We start from the raw sequence: 15,000 nt of genomic DNA, 5'->3' as shown, positions 1-15,000 counted from the left end.
TGCCCACAAGTTTGAAATACACTTACATAAAAAACTCTTTGAGTATCCCTTTTTAAACACTAAAAGGGACACAAAAATACTCAATGTATAGAATTACACTGGATATTGAATGGCATAAATATGATGAAATAATATACCTAGGGAAAACCCAAGGATCATAGACAATAATTGATAAACTGCAGTTGAGATTTTCCTATTCTCTTATATCATTTTATAAAATCTTATTTTGAAAATAAAAAAAAAAAACAAGTAACTCAATAAGCATCCCTTTTAGAAAGTCCCAACTTTATGTTTGTTCTACTACTATGTCAGCTTATTGACTCATTCCAACGTCTACTTTGTTTTTTGGTGGAGCTAGTCTTAGTCGGTTTAAGGTAGAGATCGGTGGTTTAAGATAGAGATCAGTTCCAGAGGAGACCTGTGGTTGTGCCATGTCTTTTCTTCTGGGATTTTTAACATCCAATTTTCTAATAAGTCAAGAAGATATTAACTAGTATTAGTCTGTCAATACAACAAGTTATGACATTTTGGGCTGAGTGATTAAAAAATACTGTAAGTTAAATTTTGCATCTACTTTCACCATTTCTATGTCTTGAAAATTACTTTTAATGTGTTCATCTGGGAATTTTCACAATGATTATTTTCCTATCTATATTATCTATCTATCTATCTATCTATCTATCTATCTATCTATCTATCTATCATCTTGTCTATCTATCTATATCTATCTACCATCTACCTACCTGTCTAGTTAGCTAGCTAGATTGATTGTTTTCTACCTCTCAGGGACATCTGAAACTAATAGATTAACATCCTAATTAAAATGATATTTTTATTTCCCAATCTATTTTATATACAAATATTTACTGCAGATAATTCAGTTATTTATTGATTTTTTGTGAAATCTCAAAAAGTTCTGGCCTCCATCTTTTTTCCTACAGAAAGCAAGACTTTGTTTTTATTTTTATTAGATTTCCTGATGAGCATTTTATTTTGAGTTCTCTAAATAAAGACATGGAGTTTAATATTACACCTGGACTTTGGTAGATACCTTAATTAACCATGATGAATTGAATGATCTAAGTATTCTTGGTCCCCTATGAAACTCAAGTTGATTTAATCAATGTAATTCAGACATATAAGGTAGAACTTTAAGAAATTATATAAATATCTCACTTGCCAACAGCCAACAAATACATTTGTTCATCTATGTTCCTATGTATCTATTTATTTATCACTTATCTATGCTTAGGATATTCAAGAATGCCAAAGAAAAGGAATAAACCATAATGATAATACCTTTGCTATTTTTAAAACATTAACTTTTCATTGCATATGTTCTCTAGAAATCATTTAACTCTAAATTCCTTGAGTAAAAACTTGAGCTTCTCTTATAATTATATAAGTACTTAACTAAAAATACAAAACCAATTTCCTAATTATACCGAAGTTTGCTTGTGAAATACATGACAGTTTTTCCTCTACAATTTATCTGGTCAAACTGTCAAAATGAATTATTCAAGTTCCAAATGGGCATTGTTTTTCATTTTAAAGTATATAGAATGTAGCAAGTTTTCCTAGGGTTCAAGGATTCTGATCCAATGACATGGACAGAACTAACAATTTGCCTGATAGTCTTGGAAGCTTGCTCTCAAGTGAGTAACTACTAAAAACCTTGGGTACCTGAGGCATCCATGACTTAAATAGTTCATGAGGAAACTAATGTGAATGCTGTGATACTGACTAGGCATTTGAACAATTATCTTTGAATTATCAGTAAATCCTTTGAACTATAGGAAATCGTGGGTGACAAAAGTAGAATCCTGTTCAGCTTTGAAAGGCTCAATATATGATCCCGTCTGCAATGTTAAGAAATTTTCCTAAAACTTCGTATGATCTTTCTGTCATCAGTCTTGTAAATTATGATTTTATTACTGGACAAAGATAAAAATAAACATGTTTTGGAAAAAAAACAAGTTAGTGAGAAAAATAAAATCATCTAGGTTTCAGGAATACTCAAAGCTATGTAGAAAAAATTTTGCTTGGTTAATCTACTCATAGTAAATAAAATATTATAATTGCTTACAGCCTTGGTAAGTTTAAGCTTGGGCAAGTTTCTTTACTTTTCTGATTCTAGTTTTGTCATAGCTTAAATTTTTGCAGAAATACCTACCTTTCAGGCTTGATGTAATGTCTAAGTGAGATAATGTGGAAGTCTAACTTTTAGTACACTGCTTCCCGCATGGTAATGAATGGATACTGTTGTATAGTAGCAGTGCTTATTGTTTTTAACAACACTTTACCCAAGAGAAAAAAATAGGGCATATTAAAAGAAATACTTTTTGGAAATATTTTGTTGATCATACACAGTTTTTATTTTTTTTAAGGTAATGCTACAGGTTCTAGTCCCCAAATGATTTGTTGTCATTGTGTAGAACTAGCCTCTTTAGTCATTTTTACTCATGTGTCTTCATGAAATGTCATGGATGTTCTCTAAGCTTCACAAAAAGATCTCTAGAGGGACCGTATTGCACCCAGGCTTTTCAGCTAAGAAAGGACAAAAGAAAAATAGATAAACATGAAGAGAGGTGTGACAATTATTGTAGCATTGAAGACTTGGTTTAATGTAGACCACTTTATTATTTTAAATCAATATACTATTATACATCATGATAAATGTTAGAATGTAATCAAAGTAATAAAATTTGTAAAACTTCAGTGCATTCACATATTGGTTATTATAAGCTTATATTTTTTGTTAAAATTTTGTCCCAGTACAGATAGTTTTTTATTATGAATAGTTAAGAAAAATAAAATCACCGTTAAATTGACATCATTTCTGATGACAAAGAAGAGTAATAAAAGTTACTATCACAATTCTTGTATTCTGGAAAACTTTCTGTATAACATAGATGACATCAACATACTTATTTTTTCACATCTCAAGTAGTTTTTACACTAGTGATTACATAATTTATTACATTTTAAATTGTGATGAAAATAAAAGCCTTATCTTTAAAATTTGATGATAACCACATTACCTTTTAAATCTCTTCTGGGTAGAAAAATTTTACATGTAGCACATAACTGGCAAACAAAAATTCCTTGACTGACTAAATTATATTTTTTATCTCAAGAAAAAGTAAATCTCACACAGTCAGTATAAAAGCTAAGAAACAATTTTGAATCAATAATATTCAGAAGAGGTTATTTTAGGGTTTTTATTTCACGTTTCTCTCCATTTTCCCTTTTGAATATTGTTTTTCCTTGCAGCCGGACACCACATAAAGTAACTAACTCAAGCTGTTTTCAGTGTGTTGCCACACAAAAGAACAAAGTTAAACCTTAAAGAATTTTTATATTAATTTTCTGAATTACTTATTCTATAATCATGGTAGTCATTGCATAAGTGTTTAGTTCATATTCTCTTAGTTTCAATAACATAAAATATCACAGAGGGCACCTAAAATATTTTACAGTTTGATCATGGGAAGAAGGTGGAGACAGGGATTCTACAATGCTACAGAAACATTGTGGGTTAGGAAGTATTTTGATGTTATAGAGCAGGAAAATATTAAGTGAATAAATTTACTATAAAATAGAAATTTTCTAGAAATTTACTAGAAAATAGAAAATAGAAACATCTATTTTCTGAAGCTGAAGCTACTAATGTGAATTTACATGTCACTGTCATGTCAGGACCACCCCTAAATATAACTCACAGGAATTTCTATGCCCCTTATACAGTAATTTCAAGAAAGATGCCATATAACTCCAAAGAAGAGAAAATAAAGAAATTTTTTTTAACTTACTGCTAGTATGTGGAAGTAGGGTGTAAATAAACTAAGGAGAGGAACTGAAATTCTTCCTTTTTTATTAAATTTATGATTTAGGTGAAGCATGAAATAGCTAACCTGAAGCTGGCACTTTAGGAAGAACATTTGTGATAAAGGATAATCTATTTGGAATGAACATTTAGAAATAAAAGTGAGATAACATGAATCATTATAAGCATCTCCAAGTCACTGGTTCAACTAGCAAGTGAGAAAAATAAAAAGGGATTTTCAAGATAAGCGTTTGTTATTAGACTCTGAGTTAATAGACTGTATTTTCTTAGGGCATTTATCCCTGCAATGAAAGTACAGAATGTGACTCTAAGTAAATTATAGGAACTAGAATACAGTTACAAGGAAACTTAAATGTAAAGTATTTACCACTAATTGTGTTTACGTAACTCCAGACCAGAACAAAATCACGCAAGCAGAATATCTTTGATATGTGTGGGGGTCATTAGTGCTATTCACATCGGTTCCAGTTCTCATTCTGGGCACAAAGAATGATTGCATTTTATCTCTTCTTCTGAAGTTGGATTTGCAATTTGCTTTGATCAATAAAATATTTGTACAATTATGCAAATCATTTGAAGATGGAAGCATGAAAAACCAATGCAGGATCACTATGTTCCCTTCCCCAAGTCTAACATTGAAGAAGCTCATGTAAAGATGGAGTTTTTGTCATCCTGGGTACACGGGTGATTGATGAATGGATCCTCTCATAGACCAATCATGTGAGTTTTAATTTAATTTTATTTTTTAGAGAAGGGTGTCACTCTGTCGCCCAGGTAGGAGTGCAGTGGTGTGATGATAGTAGCTTACTGCAACTTCAAACTCCTGGGCTCAAGTGATCCTCTCATCTCAGCCTCCCAACTAGCTGGGACTACTGGCATTCGCTACTGCTCTCAGGTAGTTTTTTATTTTTTGCAGAGACAGGGTCTTGCTGCTTTTCCCAGTCTGGGAAGCTCCTGGGCCCAAGTGATCCTCCCACCTTGGGCTCCCAAAGTGCTGGGATTATAGGCATGCACTACCGCATCCAGCCTGAGGTTTTTGTTTTTGTTTTTGTTTTGGACAGAGTCTTGCTCTGTCACCCAGGCTTGGGTGCAGTGGCATAATTATGGCTCACTGAAGCCTCGACCTCCTCAGCTCACGTGATCCTCCCAACTCAGCCTCCCGAGTAGCTGGGACTACAGGCATGTGCCACTATGCCCAGCTAATTTTTATATTTTTTGTAGAGATGGGGTCTTACTAGGTTGCCCAGGCTGGTCTTGAACCCCTGGGCTCAAGCAATCTTCCTGCCTTGGCCTCCCAAAGTGCTGGGATTACAGGCATGAACCACTGTACCGGGCCCAGCCTGAGTTTTTAAATGTGCTTTATCTCTTTAAGTCTCAGAAGAGCTGTAAAGTTGATGTAATCATAGTACTTACATTACAGGATTATTGTGAGAATCAAAGATGATTTATATCTTGATATGCTGCCCAACAAATGGTAACTTTTAGGGTCGTTGTTAAAACTTTAAAAAAATTGGTAAAAATGCTTAAAGCTCTCTCTAGAAGTTTTGTATTTTTGCATCTAAATGATACTTTATAAGTGAACTTTTAATTTATCATTTTAATTTTGAGTGTTTTTCTTTTCCTTACATTGTTACTTGCTTCTGAAAATGTGTTAGCATGCAAAAGTCACTGCATCTCTATACTATGCTTAACATAGAAATCACATTAATAATCTGACTAGACAGGAAACTGCATAAAGCAAAAAGTACATGCCTCTACCGTTCACCCAGGAATGAATGGCAAAAAGGGCAGAGAAGAGAGTTATAGTGGATTAGCCTTTGGCTGCCCAAGGGGTTTATGGTGTTCTAGGAAACTAGAAGTGAGTCCTTAAGAATCATGCTTCAATACTATGAAAAAAGCAAGGGAGTTATTTTCTGAGAACTTGTAGTTCAAATCTACTTGTACCTTGAAATCACTCAAAAATATGTTAAAATAGACAAGGTCATCACCCTAGAATAATTTTTGGCTGTGAACCTTACAATTGATAAGAAAAGAGTTAACAACTCCTAGAAAGAAGGAGCTCACCTAATAGGTTAGGGTGTAAGTTCAAAAGGGCAAGTTACTTTTCCCTAATAAATAATTTCGGTCTACAGTGTACACGTCTGACAAGGCTCCAGGATTTTCTATAGAATATATTCAGTTATGAAGCTACTTAAATAAAGTCTTTCTACCAGGTTTTGTTGTAGTTGTTGTTGATTAGGGTTTGGCAATGCAAAAAGGGCCACTTAAATAATTAATTGGCATATCACTGATTAGCCGAGACAATATAACTATTACATAAATTAAAAGATTCAAATGAAGCTAGGAAGCTATTTTCATCTTGCTTTTAAAGCAAGGTTTTCTGTTAAAGTGCAAGCTACTCAAAAACAAGTTATTTTCGGAGTCAGCTCTGCCTTAATATTTAGAACAGCCTTGTAAATTTGTCTCAGATTTTTTCCAATCCACGCAAACATTTTATCAACCCACCCTTCTAGTGAGGTTAATCTGTTGAAATGAATGAAGTTAGTATTTAATTTTATTTCTTGCACATACAGTTTTTCTTATCTCCCTGATCTGAGAAGAAAAAAGGAGCTAATTCACTTTGGCAGTTAACCCAAGATCTCAATGCCTCCTACTTTGCTTATTTTTTTGTCCAGTTCACTAACTAATAAGGTAAATGTACATGGATTGCAGTCCATGGCTTTAGATTGTTAAAGGCAACCACTAGGGTTACCAAAAATATTAAAGGACCAGTCTTCTTCTACCTGAGAAATCAGCATTTTGGACCTTGCTGTAAAATAGCCTCATCATTCTGGAAACTTCATGGTATACAGTTTTTCAATTTAAAACCAATCTTGTCATTCACAATGATTAAATAGAAGCATGGTTCTTTCTAAGCCTTCATTTAGCTTACCATTTAAAGGTACACTGGACTAAGAACTAAAACATTTAAAAATAGCTGGCACCTTCCTAGTACTTTGAAGCTTTCTAAAGGAAGGTATTTTAATTAAAGCCTTAAAACAATCTGGTAAATGTAACATTATTACTTCAATTTATATAAAAGAACAGAGAAGTTAAGTGAATTGTTCATGATCACATAGGTTATACAGAAGGGGCTCAGGCTTAAATATGACTCAATTCCAAATTTGCTCTCTATGACAGCACTGTCCAACAGAAATATAACGCCAGCCACAAATGTCACTTAAACTTTTCTTGTCGTCACAATACAAAAAGTAAAAAAAGAATGAGTGCAATGAATTTTAATAAGTTATTTTACTTACTCTATTAAAAATATTGTCATTTCAACATGTGATCAACTTAAAAATGATTCATGAGATATTGCACGTCTGCTTTTTTGTACCAAGACTTGGATACCCAGTTTATACTAAAGTACATCTCAATTTGGATTCAAAATTTTCATCAGAAATACTTAATCTGTATTTATATTTTACAAAACTTAAAAGTTGAAAAGTATATTCACACAATTACGTTATTTCAAACATACTTAAATGTTTTCTAATAATGAAGATCCGTATTAATTTCCAAAGTGAAATTAAATTAAAATATTTAGTTCTTTCATAGTGTCAATCATGTGTTCGGTGGCTACGTTGCCAAAACAGAGTCATTGTATAGTGTCTGATTGTATGTTAGGCATTAGAGTTTAGAGTCAGTTTCACATTGTTTCTTTCATCTTTCACATAATCAATTATTAAGAAAGAAGAAACAAAAGTAAGCAATTACATATTCAGATTGACTGATTTTTCTTTCTTGTTTTCTAGGAATATTTTAACAGGGCAAGTTGATCAAAGACTAGGCTTTTCAGGGAGACATGTTGACATAAAAGAAAAAAAAGCATTCATTCATAGGTCAATTAGATACACAATATTTAAGAAAGCATAACTCATTTTCCTCATCTTTTAATCAAAGTCTTGGCTGTGGGCGTCACTTCATGGGTTTTTGTTGAAGACGAAAGTAGTTTTCCTCTCCCCCTTCACTGTAGCACCGGTTTGTAGCTGTTTCCTCCATGAAATGTGTAGTTTATAAGGATCTTTGTGTTATATTGGAATGTGGTAAAATAGTGATGGAGATGAAATTTGTCTTCCAAGCTGACATGGTTTGGATATTTGTTCCACCCAAATCTCATCCTGAAATGTATTCCCCAGTGTTGGAGGTGGGGCCTGATGGGAGATGTTTGGGTTATGAGGGCAAATCCCTCATGGCTTGGTGCCATTCTTGTGACCACGAGTTCTTGCAAGATCTGGTTTTTGACATGTGTGGCACCCCGCCCCACCCCCATGCTCTCTCTTGCCCTTGCTATGAGATGTGAGATGCCTGCTCCCCATCACCTTCTGCCATGACTGGAAGCTTCCTGAGGCCTCCCTAGAAGCCAAGCAAATGCGGTGCCATGCTCCCTGTACAGCCTGCAGAACCATGAGCCAATTACACCTGTTTTCTTGTAAATTACCCAGCCTCAGGCGTTTCTTTATGGGAACACAAGAACGGCCTAATACACAAGCGTTATTAAAGTTTTCCTCACTTCTTTCTTCACTCTCTCACAGCTTCTTCACTACTCAGGCAAACTAGCTTCCATGCTGCCCTTTTTCATGAATTCAGGTGATTTTGGACTAGAGAATTCTTCCTTTTTCTTCTGCTCAGTTTTAAATTTTGAGTTCTTTATTTATTTTTGAGACAGGACCTTGCTCTGTCACCCAGTCTGGAGTGCAGTGACATCACAGCTCACTGTACCCTGAACCTCCTGGGCTCAAGCAGTCCTCCCACCTCAGCCTCCCTAGTAGCTGACATCATAGGTGCACACTACCATGCCTCAGCTAATTTTTTTTTAAAAATGTTTTTGTAGAGATAGGGTCTTGGTATGTTGACCAGGCTGGTCCTCGAACTCCTAAGCTCAAGAGATCCTCCTGCCTTGGCCTCCCAGAATTCTGGGATTACAGGTGTGAACCACCCTGCCTGTCCTCTTCTGCTCACTTGACTTACCCTATGACTAAGTTCTTTCAGGAAAGGATGCTATAAACTCTTTCACTGTAAGGGATGATTGCCATCTTTCCTAGAGATATGAAATATGGCATGATAATTTCAGTAGCAGCAGGCTGTGAAGAACATTTTGGGGTACAAGAGAGGTGTGAAGTCATACCACTTTATCAAGAACTCACTCTGCCTGACTTTCACAAAAAGCCTTCTCCCAACTTCTCGTGCAGAAACTTTAATACAGAAGAGATCACTTATCTGTTTCATCTGAGTTTAAATACAACATAAAATTGAAAAATTAAGTTATATCTATTGCTAAGAAACTAGCTAAAAGGAAGTCTTTTTAGCTCATACAATTCAATTTACATATCAGTCGTGAAAAGGTAGTGCTTTAATATCCCATATATTTGTGTGCCCTGGAGGGCACTGTTAGAATCTACTTCATTCAGAGAGAATTTTTATCATTAAAAACAAAAGTCTCTGATAATTCATGCCTAATTATTGGGTATTCCAAGACCCATCTGAAGGACTTGATAAACAATTATAACCTTGTGCAATATAATGTTAAATAAGGTTACAAAAGGCTGGGGTTCCCAGAAGTTGCTCAGTTCCAAATGTTATGAAATGTTCTGTCCAGGCTGCAGAGCCAATGCTCCATTTCTGGGGCATTATCAGCAAACTGTTATGGCTACTTAGAGTCAGCATGAGAGGATATTTAAAGTCTTCTTGAAAACTGTCCTCATTCGTTGTTAAGTAGTCACCAAGGGTTATTTATAAAATAGATATCAGATATTAAGAAAATGGACACATTAAGCCAAGTTTAAGAAAAAGAACATTACCACTCTCTCTCAGTTTCCCAATATGTCCATCAGAGATAATCACTACTTGATTTATACTTTTTTTTTATTACTTTATACCTTGTTTCCTTTATGGTTTTACAACATAGTTTTATTCCCTAAATAATGTGTGGCTCCATTTTCTTTTTCTTTTTAACTTTATATAAATGTAATTATTGTATTTCTTTGCAATTTTCTTTTTTTGTTGTTCAATAGTATATTCTCCCACCAACACTAAATAAATGATTTTAGTTATTCTTCATTCTTTCTAACACTTGAGGTAGTGGGTGTTAAGTGCTATTTAATTACGGCTTTTAAATACATTATTATATTCTCTTATTCATGTGTAGGTGTTCTTTATATACTCTAGATACTAACGTGTTGCAAAGAGCTTCTCTCAGTTTATGACTCATCCTTTCATCATATGGTGTCTTCTGATGAGATACATTCTTAAGTTGTCAAATTTGTCAATATTCCCCTTTCTGCTTTCTTTCTCTAAGAAATCTTCCTTTTGCATTTAAGAAATCTTAGTTTTCTTCTGTTGATTAATATACCTTACTGACTTTCAGAATTTTGCCTTTTACATTTGCTTTAGTTTATCCAGAAACAATATTTGTGGATGGTATGAGGTGGAGGTCCAATTTTATGTTTGTTCCCCATACGTGTACCCACATGTCCAGATATCATTTATCAAATTATTTGTTTTTCCCCACCTCAGATATCTTTAATATTTACTCTGTCACAAATGTGTAGGCTTATTTCTGGGATATCTATCCCACGGTCAATATGTCCATTTTTGTGTCAATATAAAAATACCATCATTTAAAGGTATAATCAGTTTTGTTATCTGGTGAGTCAGATTTTCTCACCTTGCTCTACTTCTTCAGGTTGTATTGGCTGTTCATAGTTTTTTTCTTCAATATGCACTGGAGTCTCAGCTTTTACATCCCTTCCACAGACCTAAAATTGTTACTTTGGTTTGATACGTCTTGACTGGAAAGCTCTTTGATTATATAGATTAATATGGGGAAGAGTATGATATCAAGTCATTCAATTCTTGAATATGGTACATTTTTCAGGTTATTCAATTCTTGAACGACTTTTTAGCAATTAAGTTTTTCTATAAGCACAATATACATCTCTCATTAGCTTTATTTTGGAAACATCACATTTTTGGTGCTATTAAATATGATATATATGTTCAAGCTTCCTGAATCCACACCTTGATTAATTTTATATATATAATACAATTTTAATTATATTTAATATATATAAATGCCCTCTTTATTGCTGGAAATGCTTGTTGTTTTAAAGTATAGTTTCTTATGTATATTGATCATAAATGTTTTCCTAAAATATTATATTATTATTGATCTTATTGAGATTTACTGACATATTTACCTTTTCTGTATTCTTCATTCCTTCATGCATCTCTGTGCTTCTCATGGATCATTTTCCTTTTGCCTAGAAATGCCCTTTTAGTGATTTCTTTAGTTTGGGTGTATTAATTAAATACTTTCCTCAGTTTTTGTTTGTTTTTAAATGTCCTGATTTTGTCTTCATTTTACTGAGTATTTTCACTAGGTTGGCATTTATATTTTACTAGGGAGTTGAAAGTATCATTATATTGACTTCTGACTTCCTTTTTTTTCTTGTTGAGAAATCGATTTTCAATCTTATTAAATCTGAAGGAAATATTTCTTTTTATTCTTGACTGCTTTTAATATATTTGTATGTTTTGCTTCAAATAGTTGTACTATGATGTATGTATTAGTCTGTTCTCATGCTGCTAATAAAACATACCTGAGTCTGGATAATTTACAAAGGAAAGAGGTTTAATTGACTCACAGTTCAGCATGGCTGGGGAGGTCTCAGGAAACTTAAAATCATGGCAGAAAGAGAAGCAAACACATCCTTCTTCACATGGCAGTAGAAAGGAGAAGTGCAGAGCAAAGGGGGATGGGAAAACCTCTTATAAAACCATCAGATCTTATGAGAACTCACACTGTCATGAGAACAGCATGGAGGTAACCACTCCTGTGATTCAATTACCTCCCACCAGGTCCCTCCCATGACACATGGGGATTATGGGAACTACAATTCAAGATTAGATTTGGGTGGGGACACAGCCAAACCATATCAATGTACATAAATATGGGGGTTTTTTTTGTTTCTTATAGTGGTTTATAGAATTTCTTAAATTTATGCCTTAGTGAATTTTAGCATTCTAGGCCATTGTCTCTTCAGATTTTGTTTCTGTTTTATTCTTTCTTCTTCTTCTTGGATTCCAGTTACATCATGGGACTGTGTCCTTTATGACTTCTATATTTCTTTTTATATATTCATTCTTCCATCTCTTCCAGATTCATTCTGTATAATCTCTTATTATCTATCTTTCAGTTTATTGGTTCTCTTTTCAGTTGTTTCTAATCTGTTAACTACATCCATTAAGCTTTATTTCAAGTTTGTATATTTTTATTATAGAATACATATTTGATTCTTTTTTATAGCTTCTAGTTATCAAGTGACATTTTCCTTCATTATATCTAATTTGTTTGATGAATTAACATATATGTATATTGTTTGTTTTTGATAACTCTAATATCTTGGTAAACTGCAAACGTTTTGCTACTTTGTTTTTCATTTGATGTTTGGCCATTTGGCCTTGTGTTTGATATTTTGGGTAATTCTTAGTTAGGATGAACATTGTGTATGAAAAACTGTGGAAACAATTTGAGTCTCTAGATGTAGTATTGTCCTGTAGAAAGGAAGTAATTGGGGACTGGACTTCGGTTTTATAATAGTTGGTCTAATTCCATTTAATCCATGGCTAGCACGTAGCCTTTCAGGAGTTCCAGCTGAATACATTAGGAGCTGACTAGGATTTCTCCCTCCGTGCAAGTCTCAGAACTCTAATTTTTGCCTACATAGCCTCTTGAGATTACTGAAGGTTTTGCTTCAAAATCAAGGATTTTGACTTCCATTGAGGAATCAGCAAACATCTTGAGGGAAAAAGTAGGGATAAATGAGGCTGAAAAGGGTTCTTTTTCCCTTCCACACAGATTTTTTTTTCATTAAATCTTCACTGCATTAGTATGTCTTGAATGTCTTCAAGGAGATGGTTTTTATATTTTGTCAGAGATGATCTACAACAAGGCAGTAGCACATCATTATCAGAATGGGAAATCCTTTATATAAGCTTGAAAAGACTATGTGTTCTACAATTCTGGGGTGCATTGATGTATATGTATGTCAGGCTGTCTATTGATTTTTATATTTATGTCTTATTACAGATGTAATTATGTCTGCTTAATCAATATATGTGTCAAAATCTATCAGTATGACTATCGATTTGTCAATTTCCATTATTTGTCCTATCAGACTTTGTCAATTCAGAAACCATGTTATTCAGTCTACACTGTGTTAGAATTATTATATTTTCCTGGAGAATTAAATCTTTAAAAGCTTTTATCATTATTTAGTATCACACTTTTATTGTTAATGGTATTTGTGCCTTAAAAATCTACTTGGCACATATATACATATTTTCCCTAGAAGATTGGTTTTAAAAATAATCCTGTATGTTATGACAATCCTTAACTAGAACATTCAATCTATTTACATTTGCTGCAATCATAAATTTATTTCACAACAATATTCCTTTTTCTAGCTTTTCTTGACCTCTTTTGGATTTATTAATTGCATTTTCTCACTGAATTAATCATAATCCTTAACTCATGGCATATTATTAACACCAACAGTTGTATGCAAGAACTTCTCTTGTGTTATGAAGATATTTACATATTTATTCAATCCCTTCTTCTTGTTTTCCCTTTGTAGTACACCAAATCCCTATGAGTCTTTTTGGTTTTATATGGTCCTGCTAAATGTGAATTGCTCTTCTGAATGCACACATTTTTGATATAGGTAAATGTTATTGTGCTACATAGCTCCACCTTCCTTACATGTTTTTTTCACTCAGCACTGTTACTATAATATTCGCTTTTTTGCTCACTGTACATCTAGTCTGCCTTCTAAACGCTGCTTAGAATTTCATGTTGTGCATCCAACTATATTTTAACTGCTTGTTCTTGCAAGAGTCTGCCACCTCAGAAAATGGTTCAGTGAAGCTCATTCAAATATGTGCCCTGGAAATCTATTTGTTTTCCACATCCCTTGTCTTACATTCTCCATCACAGTTTCTGTCCCAAGAGACTGACTTGTATGGACTTCATCAGTGTACACCTTTGCCATTAGTCACCTGGTAGGGCTGCCTAATAATGAATATGGGAAGGACAATGATGGCAGAAAGGAGAGGGGTTTAGGGTATTTTTTTACTTTGTGCGGTTATATCAGGTTGACTTTGTTGCCTTATCCCACTTTTACAAACCTTCTCAAGGCAGCCATTTCCACAGGCTTTTCTCCTTAAAGATTATTGTAATCACTCCCTCACCTTATCCTCTTAGGCCTAGTGGTCATAACAGACCAAAATATTGTACTCTCTTTAGGTTTTCTTATATTACACTTATCCCCTTTTGATAATTGTTTTAGTAAGTGTCTTTAAATTATTCTAGCATGCTGGGGTCTTGTCTGATTTAAGCCTTATAGAACTGTAAGAGAATTGACATTATTTTAATGTTGTCATTACTGATTTATTTAATTCCTCAAAATCTGAAGTTAATAAATTTCATCATCCTTAAAAATGATACAAGAATTAAAAAACTTGTTTGTCATGACCCCTATCAATTGGTATGTTATTATTTTTGTCTTTTATCTTTTCTATTTCTTTGAAATAATCAAGATATAATTATTAACATTGTATACAGTGAATTTTTGTTTGATTTTATACATATGTGCCATGTTTTTTCATTTGCTCTTATGACTCCAACATTTAATGTTGAATCATTTCCCTTTTGCCAGAAGTACAGGGGTTTTTGTTTATTTGGTTTTTTATTTTTATTTTATTTTATTTTTTGCAAGATAACAAATTTGAGGTTGACGATTACTCTTTTTCCAGTGGATTGATAATAATAGCATTTCACTGTATTTTTCCTGTTGTTGTTGATAAGTTAGCTGTTAGTCTACTTATTCTGTAATGAAAACATTCTATGTTTTCTGTTTAGCTGTTTTAAGATCTTCTCTTTATCTTTGTGCTTTCCACTTTCACTATGGTGTGACTGGATGTGGGTTTCTTTTCATTTATTCCATTGGGAATGCACTGGCCTTCCTGAATTTGTATGTTGGTGATTTTCATTTTTGGGGGAAATTTCTCAGTCTTTACTCCTAAAAATATTTCTGCTCTATTCTTTTTAT

The sequence above is a fragment of the Pongo pygmaeus genome, chromosome 14, assembly GCF_028885625.2.
Source record: "Pongo pygmaeus isolate AG05252 chromosome 14, NHGRI_mPonPyg2-v2.0_pri, whole genome shotgun sequence".
Lineage (NCBI taxonomy): Eukaryota > Metazoa > Chordata > Mammalia > Primates > Hominidae > Pongo > Pongo pygmaeus.
The sequence above is the reverse complement of the archived record's forward strand: the minus strand, read 5'-3'. Positions refer to the sequence as shown.